Genomic DNA, 16899 nt, shown 5'->3' with positions numbered 1-16899 from the left:
TATCGAGACCTCTCCTCAGACTACACACAATTCACATTCAAGGCAGTCAGCCCCAATAAGGTTTGTTAATCAATGAAAAGGACAATTGCAGGAGGACATTACAGAATTGGCAAATTATGTTCAATATATTTTGGGAGGAAAATTAGAGGTTACTTCTCACTTTGCAATGCTGGATAAGGGGAGATGAAGGTAGGAATTTCAGATATATTGTACGAGATGTCGATGGTGCAATAAGGGTTAAAAGCCTGGATTAGTGTGTGTGTGAGATTGCTGCAATAATGCTTCTAAAAGTCCGAATTTGCAAGCCACCCAGGCTTTTGTGGCTACAAGAGATGCAATTAAAGCATCGTAAATGTTTGGGCTAATGGATTTTTGTTTATATTAAGAGGGTTCCCGAGGGAGTAGATAATTAGAGATATTGTGTTCAGCTTAGTAAGGTGATGTAGTTAATGGGAGTGGCCAGGGGCTGAAGCAGTCTCGAGGGTTTTAGATTGGGGTGTGAACAGAAAGCAAGCAGCTGCTGTCAATACAGTTCAGTTAAATCTGCCTGTGGACAGACTAGAAGCAGGTGATCTCAAAACATGGAGTTAAAGATTTGCCTGTGAACAGGTCAGGCAGTTTAAACAGTAAGTAGCTAACTGTATTTAAAAGTGGATTAGCGTGTTGTCTGAATGGAAATGAAGATAACAGTTAAGGGTTATTGTGTCATTGTACTGGTAAGCAACTGTTAATGGAAATGTATTTCTATTTGTACAATTAAAGTTATTAGAAACCGTTCAGAAGGAGGCGGTTTTGCCCATCGGATTTGCATCGACCCTCAAAGAACACCTAACGTCAGCCCACTCCCCCACCCTATCCTTGTAACCCCACCTAACCTGCACATCCCTATCCTCGGCCCACTCCCCCACCCTATCCTTGTATCCCCACCTAACCTACACATCCCTATCCTCGGCCCACACCCCACCCTATCCTTGTATCCCCACCTAACTACACATCCCTAACCTCGGCCCACTCCCCCACCCTATCCTTGTAACCCCACCTAACCTACACTCCCTAACCTCGGCCCACTCCCCCACCCTATCCTTGTATCCCCACCTAACCTACACATCCCTAACCTCGGCCCACTCCCCCACCCTATCCTTGTATCCCCACCTAACCTACACATCCCTATCCTCGGCCCACTCCCCCACCCTATCCTTGTATCCCCACCTAACCTGCACATCCCTAGACACGAAGGGGCACTAATGGTCAATACACCTAACCTGCACATCTTTGGACTGTGGAAGGAAACCGGAGCACCCAGAGAAAACCCACGCAGGCAGGGGGAGAAGTGCAAACCCAAGGCCAGGATTGAACCCGGGTCCCTGGCACTGTGAGGTGCAGTGTTAATCACCATGCCACCCCAGTCTATTGCAGGCCATTAATACTGTTAGCAATAAAGGTTGTTTAAATATACCGTATCCCTATTTTGGGTGTAATCACTCCTGGAGTGAGGTATCCTTTCCTCACAGTCTTACAAAGTTAAAATATTGAGGTTTCTGGCCAGCATCTTAGCCACTGTTGGCTCTGGTCCAGGATCATGATAAAGCTACAGGAATAATGGCATGTGAGAGTACCTTTAAGAAATGAGTGTTTATCAGTGATGTCAGAGTGTGGGTGGAGCTGGGCTGTCTGTCTGCTTTTACTTTCACTTTAGGCTGTTTGCTACAAGGTGGGTTTAGTTTCGTTTTAGGTTTGGAAAAGCTGCATTCACAGCGAGATGTGTCGGAATCTCTGCAAGCTGGGGAATGTTCATTTGGTGATTTCAAATTGGTAACTGTTCTCAGTAGTGAAGTTAAACCTGATGTCTTTCTGTAAAGAGGGTTCTTTTTGTCTTATGGATGTTGCAAGGAAAGATTAAGAGTTACTTAAGTACAGTACATTTCTGTTGCATCACACCTGCAGAATAGAGCCGTGTGCTCCCCATACCACAATCAGTTCAAAGTTGTGGGTCTGGTGAACTCCATAATAAACTTTGGGGTTCTCTAAACCCTGGCCCATAACACCACCAATCACTAACATACTTGTGCCATCGGTTAGCAGGCCAGAAAAAAGCCAAATCAAGCTTTATTTCTAGAGGAATAAAAAATAAAAAGGATGGAAGTTATGCTGAACCTATATTGAACCTTGCTTGACAGTACTGCATGAGGCCCTGGTCACCATATTACAAAAAGGATTTTTGGAGTTACTGGAGAGGATGCAGGGGTATATCAGGGACGAATGGAACAGGCTAGGTCTCTTTTCTCTTGAAAAAGGCTGACGGTGACGGAATAGAGGTCTTTAAAATTATGCAACGGTTTTACAGTCAATAGAGAGGGAGTGTTTCCACTGTGGGGAAAGAACAAAACTAAGGACTTCCAATACAAGGTATTCACCAAATGATATAATGGGGGATGGAGGAGAAACATGTTCACCCAAAATCTGGTGGGAATGTATTTAAGGGGAGGCCAGACAAACACTGGGTAACGTTAAGATAAAGTCGCCATAGTCATAGATGACCAAAGGCTGCTTTCCCCTCTGAGGGGGCGACTGACTGGTGGTGATTTAACATGAGGGTCACCACACCTTAAGCGAGGGGCAAGGTTGAGAAGGTGGGGCCTTTATGAATAAATTCAGCCGGTACGGGAATCTGAACACACACTTCTGTCCTCACTCCGCACCACAAACCAATTGAGTTAAATGGGCCCGCACAAACAATGGAGGGAGAACTAATAAGAGGATTACACTAATTGGTTCAGAAGAAGGGAGAAGGCTCATAAACACTGGCATGGGTTAGTTGGGCTGAATGGCCTGTTTTTGTGCATTGTATTCGACATAAAAGTTGACACGAGGCAGAACAATATCCTCAAACCGGCTAGTGCAGAGTTTTTCCGTTTCTTCTGCATGTCGTGACCCGCGGGTGGGTCACAGAAGGGTGTCAGGAGGTTCGCAGAACGATTGGTAGCATTCCCGATTGCGGGAGAGGCGCCCTTCGGCCGCGACCAACTTTTAAATAGAACAATACAGTCTTCCAGCCAGAGCGCTAAAGACGCTGGGTTTCATGGTAGCACAGTGGTTAGCACTGTTGCTTCACAGCGCCAGGGTCACAGGTTCGATTCCTGGCTTGGGTCACTGTCTGTGCGGAGTCTGCACGTTCTCCCCGTGTCTACGCGGGTTTCCTCCGGGTGCTCCGGTTTCCTCCCACAGTCCCAAAAGGCGTGCTCGTAAGAATTTGGACATTCTGAATTCTGCCTCAGTGTACCCGAACAGGCACCGGAATGTGGCGACTAGGGGCTTTTCACAGTAACTTCATTGCAGTGTTAATGTACGCCCGCTTGTGACAATAATAAAGATTATAAAGAGCAGGTCATGCACCCAGCACGTACATTCAAGTCACGCGCCCTGTACATCCATGTTTTTGGCAAGAAATCATGAAGCAGAGATTCCTCCATTTTCTAGCTCCAAGCAAGTGTGCAACAGGACTGAACAACTGAAATTGGACTGTTTTGAACAAAGAAAAAACTGAAATCGGGAACAAAGTGTATTTCTTTAGAGTACCCACATAGGGGGCAATTTAGCGTGGCCAATCTATCTACCCTACACATCTTTGGGTTGTGGGGGTGAGACCCAAGCAAACACGGAGAATGAGCAAACTACACATGGACAGTGACGCAGGGCCAGGATCTAACCTGGGTCCTCAGCGCCGCGTGGCAGCAGCGCTAACCACAGCGCCACCGTGCCAACCAAAGCGGTACAAAGATGATTTCTAGAGATTTGGCTTTGTTAATTGTGAAAATGCAAATCAGGATGCAAAGCCCATGTGTGATATATGCGGAGAAGTACTGGCAAATGAAAGTTCAAAACCCTCAAAACTTCAAAGGCATTTGAAGACTATACAAGGAGAGTAAGAGGACAAATCTCTTGATTTGTTTCAAAGGATGCAGGGGGAACTTAAATCAGAAGCTGAAGTTCTTCGCAGAAATGTAACATTGAATGACAAAGCTAGTGACATTGTGAGGACCAAGCAGGCTCACCTGTCTCATTAAAGTAAGTAATAATGGTGGGTCGCAAAGGTGGGCCAGCGTGGGTCGCAAAGGTGGGCCAGCGTGGGTCGCCACAGGTGGGCCAGCGTGGGTCGCACAGGTGGGCCAGTGTGGGTCGCACAGGTGGGCCAGCGTGGGTCGCACAGGTGGGCCAGCGTGGGTCGCACAGGTGGGCCAGCGTGGGTCGCAAAGGTGGGCCAGCGTGGGTCGCACAGGTGGGCCAGCGTGGGTCGCACAGGTGGGCCAGCGTGGGTCGCAACGGTGGGCCAGCGTGGGTCGCAAAGGTGGGCCAGCGTGGGTCGCACAGGTGGGCCAGCGTGGGTCGCACAGGTGGGCCAGCGTGGGTCTCACAGGTGGGCCAGCGTGGGTCGCACAAGTGGGCCAGCGTGGGTCGCACAGGTGGGCCAGCGTGGGTCGCACAGGTGGGCCAGCGTGGGTCGCACAGGTGGGCCAGCGTGGGTCGCACAGGTGGGCCAGCGTGGGTCACAAAAGGTGGGCCAGTTGGTAAAGGTGGGTCCCAGGGAAAAAATGTTTTAAACTCGCTGTACTAGTGCATTATATTTAGCACTTACGGATCTTTTGGACTACCCTTTTGGGTTAGTTTCAAAGGAATCTTTGTATGTTTAATTATTCTAATAGAGCTCAAAATTGGCACAATAATAAATAGCCCAAAAGAGGGAAATGCAGCATACAGATTCACACAAACATTGGCAAGTATGCAGTTTGAGAGTTTCTTTTCATTTTGGTAGAACAACCTCCATAAAAAAACACCAGTTTCAACAAAAGGAGAAAGACATTTTCTCATCTGAAAGCCACATTCTTTTTGGGGCTGTGCAGCAAAAGGTGGAAGATGACACTGCACCTTTCTTTCCCAGGCTTCAGGGTTCCAGTTTATTAGACAGAGACAGTTATTCCTGCACATGCTTGTAATGTCCCACCGGCAGCGACCCACACGTTAATGTGATATTTCAGCGGCTGAATATCCCCTCCTAAAATGGTTCATAATATTTACATCTTTGTAAAAAACGATATCAGAAATTTTACATTTCATGTAGAATTGCATTTTAAACAACTTAAAATTGCCACTAAGCTTGATCTCACCCAGTGCTTGGGTCAAGGACATCTTCCCACAGCTGGAGCAGCACCGAGGAGGGAAGGTTCCTGTTACTGTGACCTATGTAAGAACCAATAACATGGGAAGAACTAGGGATGAGGATCATTGAGGGAGTTTGAGTAGGATGTAATTTAAAAAGCAAAGCCTCAATGGTGATCATGTCCGGACTCTGAGCAAACTGGCAGAGCGACAAACAGATTAACGGTTTCAATGAGTGACAGAGTGGTGTGGGAGATAGATAATATATCTGGAATATAAAGTTAGTCCCAGTAATGGTGACCATGACAACGTGTAATTTGTTGTAAAAACCCATCTGGTCCACATGACCTTTAGGGAAGATGGGGCTGGTTTAGCACTGGGCTAAATCACTGGCTTTTAAAGCAGACGAAGACAGGCCAGCAGCACGGTTTCAATTCCCGTACCAGCCTCCCCGAACAGGCGCCGGAATGTGGCGACTAGGGGCTTTTCACAGTAACTTCATTTGAAGCCTACTTGTGACAATAAGCGATTTTCATTTCATTTTTTCAGTTTTTCAAATCTGCCGTCCTTACCTGGTCTGGCCTACATGTGACTCCAGACCCACAGTAATGTGGTTGACTCTTAACTGCCCTCTGAAATGTTCTGGGCAATCTACTCATCTCATGGGCAATTAGAGATGAGCAATAAATGCTAACCATATAAATGACACCCATACTCAAATACATAATAGGGCAACACAAGGTCCACAATGTAACTATATAAGGGGTCTAGTGTTAATGAGGTCAGTCCATAAGAGGGTCATTTAGGAGTCTGGTGACAGTGGGGAAGAAGCTGTTTTTGAATCTGTTCGTGCGTGTTTTCAGACTTCTGTATGTCCTGCCCGATGGAAGAAATTGGAAGAGTGAGTAAACCGGGTGGGAGGGGTCTATGATTATGCTGCCCGCTTTCCCCAGGCAGCGGGAGGTGTAGATGGTGTCAATGGATGGGAGGCAGGTTCGTGTGATGGACTGGGCGGTGTTCACGACTCTCTGAAGTTTCTTGCGGCCCTGGGCCGAGCAGTTGCCATACCAGGCTGTGATGCAGCCCGATAGGATGCTTTCTATGGTGCATCTGTACAAATTCGTAAGAGTTAATGTGGACATGCCAAATTTCCTTAGTTTCCTGAGGAAGTATAGGCGCTGTTGTGCTTTCTTGGTGGTAGCGCAATGTGGGTGGACCAGGACAGATTTTTGGAGATGTGCACCCCTCGGAATTTGAAACTGCTAACCATCTTGAAGCAATTAATAAAGAAAAGGTGGTGCAGAAATGAATGAGACTAAAACTTGACAGATCCCCTGGGCCTGATGGCCTACACAGGTGGCTGCAGAGATGGTGGATGTGTTGGTTTGATCTTCAAGAATCCCTTCTAAACTGGTCCCCATTATTTGGAAGATAGAAAATGTAATCCTGTGTTCAAGAAGAAAGGAAAGAAAAGAGGACACTGTAGACCAGTTTGTCAGGACATCAGCAGGGAAAATGCTAGAAACTATTACGGCTATGGTAACACAGCACTTGTAAAATCACAATATGATCAGGCAGAGTGTTATGGAACGGTAAGATGCTATTAAGATGAATGCACAAGTAAAATCAAACCATTCTGCATTTTTTAAACCCATGTCTGGGCAATAACTAAGAGAAAGGAAGGAACAGGAAAGAATAGGGAACAGGGTGTTCTTTGCACTGTGAGCCAGGAAGCAGGCTGGTCGAGAGACAGAGAGAGAGGCAAACAGCTCAGCCAGCGATGGTGTGATGAAGGCAAAAAGCCTTTGTGAAAAAGACTGTTCTCTTCACTGAAGCCAAGACCAGTCCCAAGTCGTGGTCACTTAGGCTGTACGGTGTCGTAGTCACTGTCTACATTTGACCAATAGATTTATGGTTGGCGTTTGGGAAATGGAGGGGGTCTCAGTCGAGTTTAGGATCGTGGAGGAAATAGATGCTTTTGGGTTTCCAGTCTTTGAGGGATTAAGTGCTTACTGTTAATGTGCCGAAGTATCAGATTGTTCTTTGTAGCGTTTCATTCTCTTTCTTCTACTTTAATAAATACTTTTATTGTTGTTTAACAAAAGTGAGGTTTGAGGTCTCACTGTTTCTCAGTAATAACCAAAAGGAAAACAGCAGATGAAGCAAGTGTTTCAGGTTGGAACTCTCACACACACAGAAAGTCAGCGGGGTTTCGCAACAATAGTCAATGCCATTTTATGTAAAGGAAATCATATTTGACAACTCATTAGAGTTTCTTTTTGACTGGTTCTTGCTAACATGTTCTGCTTACACACTGGATGCTGCACACTTGGATTTTCAATAAGGTGTCACACACAGGTTGTTACACAACATCAGGGTCCATGGGATTCGGGATAATACATTAGCATCATTCAAGGATTGGTTAACATACAGAAAATGGCAGGAATAAATGGATAATTTTCAGGATGGCAAGGGCGAAGGCCAGTGAAGTTCTGGAGCCTCAGCTCCTTACCATCTATATCAATGCCTCAAGTGGCGGAACTCGTGTGAAAGACTTGCTGATGTTTAAGACTAGGGAGGTTATGCTGCAATTGAATACGGTGTTAGTGAGGCCACACCTGGAGTATTGTGTTCAGTTTTGGTCTCCTTACTTGAGAAAGTACGTACTGGCACTGGAGGGTGTACAGAGGAGATTCACTCGGTTAATCCCAGAGCTGAAGGGGTTGGATTACGAGGAGAGGTTGAGTAGACTGGGACTGTACTCGTTGGAATTTAGAAGGATGAGGGGGGATCTTATAGAAACATTTAAAATTATGAAGGGAATAAATAGGATAGATGCGGGCAGGTTGTTTCCACTGACGGGTGAAAGCAGAACTAGGGGACATAGCCTCAAAATAAGGGGAAGTAGATTTAGGACTGAGTTTAGGAGGAACTTCTTCACCCAAAGGGTTGTGAATCTATGGAATTCCTTGCCCAGTGAAGCAGTTGAGGCTCCTTCATTAAATGTTTTTAAGGTAAAGATAGATAGTTTTTTGGAGAATAAAGGGATTAAGGGTTATGGTGTTCGGGCCGGAAAGTGGAGCTGAATCCACAAAAGATCAGCCATGATCTAATTGAATGGCGGAGCGGGCTCGAGGGGTCAGATGGCCTATTCCTGCTCCTAGTTCTTATGTTCTTATGTTAGAAATCTAGAAGGATATGTAAAGAATCTGGGAATGGGTACAAATCGGTTAAAGTGATTGGACATGGTGACAAATAGAAGGTGAGAAAGTGTGAAATTATTCACTTTGGATTGGATTGTTTATTGTAACGTGTACCAAGGTACAGTGAAAAGTATTTTTCTGCGAGCAGCTCAACAGATCATTAAGTACATGGGAAGAAAAGGGAATAAAAGAAAATACATAATAGGGCAACACAAGGTATACAATGTCACTACATAAGCACCGGCATCAGATGAAGCATACAGGGTGTAGTATCAATGAGGTCAGTCCATAAGAGGGTCATTTAGGAGTCTGGTGACAGCGGGGAAGAAGCTGTTTTTGAATCTGTTTGTGCGTGTTCTCAGACTTCTGTATCTCCTGCCTGATGGGAGAAGTTGGAAGAGTGAGTAAGCCGGGTGGGAGGGGTCTTTGATCATGCTGCCCACTTTCCCCAGGCAGCGGGAGGTGTAAATGGAGTCAATGGATAGGTAGAACGCAGAAGGAGATGCTTTTTGGAACGGTGAGAGATTGGTAAATGTTGGTTATGGAGAGGGATTTGGGACTGTTGCACAAGAATCACACAGTTAAAGTACAGATGCAACAGTTAGGAAGACAAAGACTGCGTTAGCCTTTAGTGGAAACAGTTGGAGTGCAAGAGTGAGGAAGGCTTGCTGTAATCATATAGAACACTTCTTGGTGAGAGCACACCTGGAGTACTATATACAGATTTGGTCTCCTTGCACAAGGAAGGAGATACTTGCATTTGAGGGGGTAAAGGAAGTTTCAATGATTGATGGGATGAGGACACAGCCCTATTAGGAGTGATTGAATTGAATGAGGCTATATTCTCTGGGGTTTAGAAGGGAAAGTGATAACCTCATTGATCATTAAAGTTGATGTCAAGTGGGGTAGCATGGTGGCGCAGTGGTTAGCATTGCTGCTTCACAGCGCCAAAGTCCCAGGTTCGATCCCGGCTCTGGGTCACTGTCCGTGTGGAGTTTGCACATTCTCCCCATGTTAGCGTGGGTTTCACCCCCACAACCCAAAGATGTGCAGAGTAGGTGGATTGGCCACGTTAAATTGCCCCTTAATTGGAAAAAATGAACTGGGTATTCAAAATTTTTTTTAAAAAGTTGATGTTAAGAGTCTGTTTCCCCTGGTTGTGGAGGTATAGTCTTGGGGGGGGGGGGGGTGGGGGGGGTGGGGGGGGGGGGGGGTGGGGGTGGGGGGGGGGTGGGGGGGGGGGTGGTGGGGGGGGGGTGGGGGGGGTGGGGGGTGGGGGGGGGGGTGGGGGGGGGTGGGGGGGGGGGGGGTGGGGGGGGTGGGGGGGGGTGGGGGGGGGTGGGGGGGGGTGGGGGGGGTGGGGGGGGTGGGGGGGGGGGTGGGGGGGGGGGGGGGGGGGGGGGGTGGGGGGGGGGGTGGGGGGGGGGGGTGGGGGGGTGTGGGGGGGGGGGTGGGGGGGTGGGGGGGGGGGGGGGGGGGGGGGGGTGGGGGGTGGGGTGGGGGGGGGGGGTGGGGGGGGGGGGTGGGGGGGGGGGGTGGGGGGGGGGGGTGGGGGGGGGTGGGGGGGGGGTGGTGGGGGGGGGGGGGTGGGTCCCTCTGGGTGGTTGGAGAGCTATGAATCTTTGGAAATCTCTGTGATGGAAAGTGGATACGCAGTTGAAGAATACACTGAAATCAATAGATTTTTTGGGCACTTCAACAATCGAGGAATATGGGAGTGGGGCAGGAGTGTTGAATACAGCTGTCAATCTCTTTTCATACTCTATTTTCTTGTCTGCTTTTTCACTTCCCCTCCGATCTGTCTATTTTCAACCAGGTTCAAGGCTGTATTGCCCACCTGACATCTGCCAAGAACACACTTTCTCTTCTGTCATCCAGGGAACTCTGGATGTTTTCCCTGCCTTTCTTGGGCGTGATTCTCCGGTCCACCAGCCCCGCTTTCTGGTGCAGCGCTTTCCGCTCCCACAGCCGGCCAATGGGGTTTCCCCATTGTGGCCACCTCACTCGGTCAGGAAACCCGTGGGCGGCAGGATCCTGCCGACGGACAAATTCCGTTGCTTATCTCTGGCTGAACTCTCTTTTCCCTGAAGGCAGCCTGTTGTTGGGCTAATGTTTTGCCCTGTCGACCTTTGGCTCTAACTGACCTGGGTCAGATCCATTCTCTCCCCATTGAGATTAGCTTTCCCCAGTTAATTATTCTACTTTGGCCTGTCCTTGTTCTTTTCCATAACCAACCTAAACCTTACCTTACAATGATCCTGCCGACACTTGGCCCACATCATCCCCAAGAACCGGTGGAGCAGTGCCTCCTTTCCCACTGGACTAGAAACCTATTGCTGTATAAAAGTTTCTTGGAAGCACTCTTTCACCTTTTTGCCCTTTACACTCCTACCATCCCAAATGTCAACTAGTTGCTGTTTGCAAATAATCTAGTAAGAAGTCTGACAACACCAGGTTAGAGTCCAACAGGTCTGTTTCAAACACGAGCTTTCGGAGCACTGCTCCTTCTTCAGGTGAATCATATGTCCATTAATTCACAAAGGACTAAAACCGATCTTTAAAAAATCTTAATTTTTTAAAAATAAATTTAGAGTAACCAATCCCCCCCCCCGCCCAATTAAGAAGCAACTTATTGCCAATTCACCTAGCCTGTACATCTTTTTGGGTTGTGGGGGTGAGACCCATGCAGACACAGTGAGTATGTGCAAATTCCACAAGGACAGTGACCCACAGCCGGGATTGAACCCAGGATCTCGGCGCCATGAGGCAGCAGTGCTAATCACTGTGCCACCCTGCCAGTAGGCAGCAGTGCTAACCACTGTGCCACCCTGCCAGTAGGCAGCAGTGCTAACCACTGTGCCACCCTGCCAATCGGTGAATCTTGAGTAGCAAGTCCTTTGTCCCAATCATGGTAATATTCATGACAATATGCTTTAATCATTGTTTTGATAGTACCTCGCCAAAGATCCTTGTGTCTATGGATAATCTGCCAAAGCTTTTAACTGTTTTATACCCAAACTACTCATTCTATTTTGAAAAGTTTTAGATGTAAACCCTGATCCAACTGGATCGCCATCAGTAGACCATATGAAATGAAATGAATAGGGCAGCACGGTGGCCTAGTGGTTAGCACAACCGCCTCACGGCGCTGAGGTCCCAGGTTCGATCCCGGCTCTGGGTCACTGTCCGTGTGGAGTTTGCATATTCTCCCCGTGTCTGCGTGGGTTTCGCCCCCACAACCCAAAAATGCGCACATTAGGTGGATTGGCCATGCTAAATTGCCCCTTAATTGGAAAAAGTAATTGGGTAATCTAAATTTATTTTTAAAAAATGAAATGAAATGAAAATGAAAATGAAAATCGCTTATTGTCACGAGTAGGCTTCAATGAAGTTACTGTGAAAAGCCCCTAGTCGCCACATTCCGGTGCCTGTCCGGGGAGGTTGGTACATATAAAGAATAGAGTTCATTTCTCTACCACTACATTAACAGTAATTGTTCTTAAAGGGGGCGGCCTCTGGAATTTGTCATATCAATAATATCAAGCGTCCTGCTTTTGTTTTGGGTCATGGTTTCACAGATTCCACTAATACCTTACCATATGGTTCTCGAAAACTGGAATGGAAAATAAAGGTGTCGGTTTGAATGTGGGTCTCCCACTGTGGCAGGTTTCACAAAACTGCATTGAATTCATGTTAAGGCCTGGCCAATAAAAACGTTTGTTGATCCATGCCCAAGTTTTCTGTATCGCTACATGTTCTGCCGTAGGAATGCCATGTGCTATGCTTAATTTCTGTTTACAATACTTGGGTGGCACCACTACCTGATGAACAACATCCCCTCTTTGTCTGCAGGTCTGTGACAAAGTCTCCACTTTCTCATTAGCATCCCATTTTTAATGTAACAACATTCTGGAAATTCCTCAGCTGATTGTGCTACATCACTTAACGAATAACTGATACTGAAATCTCACAGGTACATAGTTTGGGAGGGTTCTGTGCCTCAGCGCCAATCAGCAACTTCCAGTTCATAACAAGAAATAGTTATTTGGATAAACTTCAAATCTTAAAACTGAATGGGTTATATTTAGAACGAAGAGTACCAAATGAAGCGTTATCTGTAAATTATCAATATACTATAGCTCCACTCTCACCTTTCATTCTTGAACTGTGCAAGATGATATATTTGTGCATCAATTTCCAGGTCTGACCATACGGACTTTAACCTATTTGTTTTCCTGGCATTTTATCCCTGAATCAAATGCAACCAGTGACGAAACCACTGAATTATAATAACACTTTCGACATCTCTGGATACTTGGGTACGTCAACCAATGCTTTTGAAGGATACTTTTCCCAGTATTATGAACTGTAATGAGCTGACAGGCTTTATTCAAAGAATGTTGAGATTCCAACAATCTATGGCATCCAGTACAGCCAGAATCAGACCTGGGGTCTGCATTGACTAAATATGACTCCGTGTCAGGCACTGCATTTAGTAAAGCAAACTTACTTAGTTTTGAAAAGAAAGGAAAAGAGTTCTGCTCCGAATTGATATTCAACGACCTCTGCCAAAAAGTGCAGACATGGATTTTGAAGGGTGGAATGCAGTTCGGCTCTGACAAGAGACACTGTCGTGGTGCAGTGGTTAGCATTGCTGCCTACGGCGCTGAGGACCAGGGTTCGAAGCCCAGCTCTGTGGAGTTTGCACAAACCCTGCGTGGGTTTCACCCCCACAACACAAAGATGTGCAGGATAGGTGGATTGGCCACGCTAAACTGTCCCTTAATTGGAAAAAATAATTGGGTAATCTAAATTTATTTTAAAAAAGAAACACAGTCAAACGGTTTGCCAACAATTACTGTCCAAGCTGACACTTGAAGAATGCCCAATGGGTGGGGGCAAAGTGCTTGAACAGCAATACCTCAAACGGCATTCAACGTCGAAGAAAGGAGTGGCCGAGAGACATGGGAGGGAAAGGGAAGAAAATCAGCAATCTGCAGGTCTCCACAGGACACGACCCTGGCTGAGGCAACACAACCTCAACCCGGCCCAAGTAACTTCTTCAGACCCACAGAGGAACTTAGTTCCCTGTGCAGAACTGCTCCTCCCAACACCACAGCTACTTTAAATTGATACTCCCGAGAGAAAGTTTAAAAAGATTGGTCAAATATATCATGTAGTGCACATGATCAGGAAGCGAACACTTGGGAAAATATTAAAAATTGTAAATACAGTCGCCATGTTTATTGACTGAAGAAATGTTGTAATGGACACTTCATTTATTTTGCAGAGCTACAATAATACCCCGGTTTCTATAATGCATACATTACATTTACTACATTTTACCGTGAAGTCGAATTTAGCATCACAGAAACATAGGAGCAGGAAGAGACCATTTTAATCAGAGATTTTTCTGTCATTCAATAAGATCATCGCTGATTTGTGACATAACCCGTTATACCGGATTTGCCCCATATTCTTCAATACTGCTGGTTAAAATCAATATGTCAACCTTAGATATAAAATTAATACATCCAGCATCAACTGTTTGCAAAAGAGAATTCCAACCTTTACCAGCCTGTGTAACTTCACTCCTTAAAGCCCTAGTTCTAATTTTGGACAACATCCCCATGACTTATTTTCCCCAATCAGCAGAAATAGTTTCTATCGACCCGATCAGTTCCTCTTAAGGTCAAGGCTGTGATTCAGCCATTGCTTTGTGCTCGGTGTGGGTGAATCCCACGAGAGCCCCAAACTGGCTCCGTGTCAGGAGCCAGGCCGATCGAGAATCTCCAAACTCCATCCGCCTAATATCAGCCATTAGGCTCATTAAGATACCTGGACGCCGCTTTCTCACAGAGAAGGTTCGCAAGAATGATCCCTGGAATGAAGAGCTTGTCGTATGAGAAACGGTTGAGGACTCTGGGTCTGTACTCGTTGGGAGTTTAGAAGGATGAGGGGGGATCTTATTGAAACTTATAGGATACGGCAAGGCCTGGATAGAGTGGACATGGAGAGGATGTTTCCATTTGTAGGAAAAACTAGAACCAGAGGGCACCATCTCAGGCTAAAGGGACGATCCTTTAAAACAGAGATGAGGAGGAATTTCTTCAGCCAGAGGGTGGTGAATCTGTGGAACTCTTTGCCACAGAAAGCTGTGGAGGCCAAATCACTGAGTGTCTTTAATACAGAGTTAGATAGGTTCTTGATTAAGGGGATCAGCGGTTATGGGGTGAAGGCAGGAGAATGGGGATGAGAAACATATCAGCCATGATTGAATGGTGGAGCAGACTCGATGGGCTGAGTAACTAATTCTGCTCCTATGTCTTCTGGTCTAATTAGAGGACGACAGATACCACAGTCGTTCGTGGGGTTGGAGGAGATTATGGAGTCATGGAGGAATATAAAATACAAAGGGTGGTACAGTGGTTAGCACTGCTGCCTCTCAGCAGCACGGACCCAGGTTCAAATCCGCCCTTGGGTCACTGTCTACGTGGAATTTGCACGTTCGCCCGGTGTTGTGTGGGTTTCCTCCGGGTGCCCTAGTTTCAACCCACAGTCCAAAGATGTGCAGGTTAGGTGGATTGGCCGTGATAAATTGCCCCTTTGTGTCCCAAAGGATAGGTGGAGTTATGGGGATAGGGTGGGGAGGGGTTCGGTAGTGTGCTCCTTCGGAGGGTGAGTGCAGACCCAATGGACCAAATGGCCTCCTTCTGCAATGTAGGGATTCTAAGGATGGGAATTTTAAAATCAAAAAGTAGATTTTCCACACAAAGCCACAGTGGGCACTATTATTTGGCTGCTGAAAAGCTGTTCAGCTGAAGCACTTGTGCTCACCCCACACAGGGTTAATGATATCCTCATCATTTACTGATCCCAGCCTTCCTTGCTGCCAATTACATTTTTACAACAAATGACTTTAAAACAGCTAAAAGTTGGTCTTCCGGAGCTGCTTAAAAATGTCTTTTGTTTTGGGCAGCACAGTGGTTAGCACTGCTGCCTCACGGTGCCAAGGTCCCAGGTTCGATCCTGGCCCTGGGTCACCGTCCTGGAGTTTGCACATTCCCCCCCATATCTGCGTGGGTCTCACCCCCAACCCAAAGATGTGCAGGGTAGATGGATTGGCCACGTTAAATTGCCCCTTAATTGGAAAAAATGAATTGGGTACTCATTTAAAAAAAAGAGAAGAAATGTCTTGTGTTTCAAGAAACAACTAACAATATAATTAAAGATTCAAGAACCCAATGTTATTCTGGACAATATATTTGTTACTAATTTAACAATCCAACTTTTCACTGTGGTTCTCGATCTTGAGAAATACAATTGTACAAAAGTATTTGGGGATGAATAATAATAATCTTTATTGTCACAGGTAGGCTGACATTAACACTGCAATGAAGTTACTGTGAAAAGCCCCTAGTCGCCACATTCCAGCGCCTGTTCGGGTACACAGAGGGAGAATTCAGAATGTCCAATTCACCTAACAGCACGTCTTTCGGGACTTGTGGGAGGAAACCGGAGCACCCGGAGGAAATCTACGCAGACATGGGGAGAACATGCAGACTCCGCACAATGACCCAAGCAGGGAATCGAACCTGGGGCCCTGACACTGTGAAGCAAAAGTGCTAACCACTGTGCCACCCCACAATGAAGCACAAAATCATTCAAAAATCACATCAGAATAAAAAAATACAGACAGGGGTGGGGCAATGCAAACATCAATGCAACAAATGCTTGTACATGTGCCTGTCTAATTATACCTGGAACTTTTGAGTTTTTGACACACAGCGAAACATACCCTTATCTCACAGGCACTCTGTATTGTACCATTCTATTGAATGTCTGTGAGAATGCTCTTTAATGCTGCCGCCTCACATGGGTTTTATAAGCTGATGAAATTGTTCACCTGCTCCCCCGCAGGAAGCACCAACAATGACCCCCATCCCAGTCTGCATGCAAATGCAGTCAGGCATGCAGAGTGAATGAATGAGAATGCATTGCAGTTTCCCTTATCCAAGGCCTCTTGTGGGCTGGCCAGCAGCAGTGAACAAAGGAATTTTTAAAAAAAGAAACCTTTCCAAACCTAGCATTTTGCCAATTTTATAAAGGGAAAGCCAATGTCTTTCACAATAACCGAGAGGTAAGCTTTATCACTCAGACATTTAAGTATTTAAACGAGGAGGGGGGGGGGGGGGGGGGGGGGGGAAACCTTTCCTTTCCATTTTAACATCTCAGTTAGTCAGATTTTGGCAGCCACTGCAGTTAACTTCCCAGTTAATCAATGCGTGCACCATTCATTCTTTTTGTATTAGGGCCCTTTGAGCAACTTCAAAAACATTCCAAGCCTGAACTTTTGTCTCGAAATGAAAATTTAGCTGCAATTCCAGGGGAGAAAAAAAAAGTTAAACACTTACAATCAGAACGATTTAGAATTCACCAATCTGCACATTTCATGTCCTGTTGAGCTGATGAGAAACACTTTTAACAGCTTAGCCCAAAGATGCCCCAGTGTAAAACAACTTGCTGACCATAAATCCTTTTG

At 46.3% G+C, this 16899-nt stretch overlaps 1 protein-coding gene across 1 annotated transcript in view; it reads right to left on the bottom strand.

The window, feature by feature from the left end:
- The window catches only part of lrp6 (low density lipoprotein receptor-related protein 6), a 233531-nt gene that overhangs the window by 182153 nt on the left and 34479 nt on the right, over window positions 1-16899 (bottom strand). The gene's annotated exons all lie outside the window — the stretch shown is intronic.

Source organism: Scyliorhinus canicula, chromosome 20, assembly GCF_902713615.1.
Source record: "Scyliorhinus canicula chromosome 20, sScyCan1.1, whole genome shotgun sequence".
Lineage (NCBI taxonomy): Eukaryota > Metazoa > Chordata > Chondrichthyes > Carcharhiniformes > Scyliorhinidae > Scyliorhinus > Scyliorhinus canicula.
The sequence above is the reverse complement of the archived record's forward strand: the minus strand, read 5'-3'. Positions and strand labels throughout refer to the sequence as shown.